The sequence below is a fragment of the Crocodylus porosus genome, unplaced genomic scaffold (assembly GCF_001723895.1).
Source record: "Crocodylus porosus isolate Cpor-Errol unplaced genomic scaffold, CroPor_comp1, whole genome shotgun sequence".
Taxonomy (NCBI): Eukaryota; Metazoa; Chordata; order Crocodylia; family Crocodylidae; genus Crocodylus; species Crocodylus porosus.
This window is the reverse complement of record NW_017728950.1, coordinates 29,985,111-29,986,666: the sequence shown is the minus strand read 5'-3', so window position 1 is coordinate 29,986,666 and position 1,556 is coordinate 29,985,111.

Here is a 1,556-nt window from a genome sequence, read left to right as displayed (position 1 = left end):
AGCCTGGGGATTTTTAAAAGGAAGTTAGATGAGCACCTTGCCGGGGTCATCTGACCCCGGTGCTCTTTCCTGCCAAGGCAGGGGGTCGGACTAGATGATCTACCTAGGTCCCTTCCGACTCTAGCTACTATGAAACTATGAAACTATGTGGTTGTATTGTTTGTTTTGATGTTTCTTGTTGAAAGGATGGCTAGGGGGGTGGGGGGGGTTGGATGGTTTTTGTTCTGGCAGGAAAGGGCTAAAATTTTGATTGTGGAGGGGCTCGGTGTAGTCTGGCTAATTGCTGTCTGGATAATGGTGGAAGGGCCTTTCTAGAGAACTCTATCTCTCTAAAAGATGGAAGAGACATAAACAGGAGAGCTGGAGAGTGCCTGCCAGCTTGCAGCTTGCTGGAGTCCACTGAAACCTGCTGGTATGAAGCCCCAGAGAGTGGAAACAGAGGGAGTCTGCCCTGTGGGGACCACAGCTGGAAAGGCTGGAGTGGTGGGGCAGAGAAAACCTGCTGAGGGCCAGCAGAGAAGCTGAGACCTCCAGAGAAGAGGGGGAATTTCATTACAGAGACAGTAACTCTTGCCTGTCAGTGGAACCGGCTGTGAATGGGGAAGTAAGCACTGGTCAGGTGTTTTAGGAGTTACTACATTTTAAACCTTTATTTGATGCTCTGTCTTTCCCAGTTATCTGGCAATGTTTTTTCCTAATTATTAAAGTTGGGGTGTTTTTCATCCATGAAATTTAGCCGTCCTGTAATTGGGTCCCTTCACAGGGAGTTTGTACTCTTATGGACGTGGCCAACTTGGGGTCCTGTGACAAAATGCAAAGTCATTTTTATTAACTTTAGAGGTGTCACTCTGAATGCACAACAGTGTAATAGAGAACATAATTCACCCTGAACATTTGACACTCAGGATTTTAGCAATAATATCAACCTGGATTCAGAGGAAAAAATTAAGGTGAAATCTTAGCACCTCTGAAATTGACAGCTTCTGATTGACAACAACAGGGACAAGATTTTATTCTCAGTGGACTTTTTAGGGCCAGGTAGTTACTATCATAGAAGTGAAATGTGGAGACATCAGCACTGTAGGACGTTTCCATTCTATTACTCTAAGCCAAATGTGAAATTGCAGCATGAAACCCCTTCAATTTATAAAGAGTGAGATTGAATGCCTGGACTGCTTTATGCTCCTTGCTGAGCATTCGTAACCTCAGTGAGATCACTTGTGCAAATGCTTGGCAAGGGCAGAATAGACAGTAAGAGCCCTGGGATGGACGTCCATAATACGACCTAAAAATTATAAAATTAAGAAGCAAGACTCATCTGAAAATGAAACCAGGCTCTTTCTGTTGCAGTTTCCTTCCCCCTTTGTACAAATGCAGGTTAGAGGGAAGGAAAAAAAATGAATAGGAAGCTCACCTGGGGTCTGCAGTTAATCAAACTCCAAATTGTAATTACAGAGAAGAAAAAACCCACAGGCAAGATCTGAGGAGCACAACTAAGCAAAATGCAGAAAGGTCACAACAGTGCACTGTGTAAGAATAATTGACCAAATATGTCA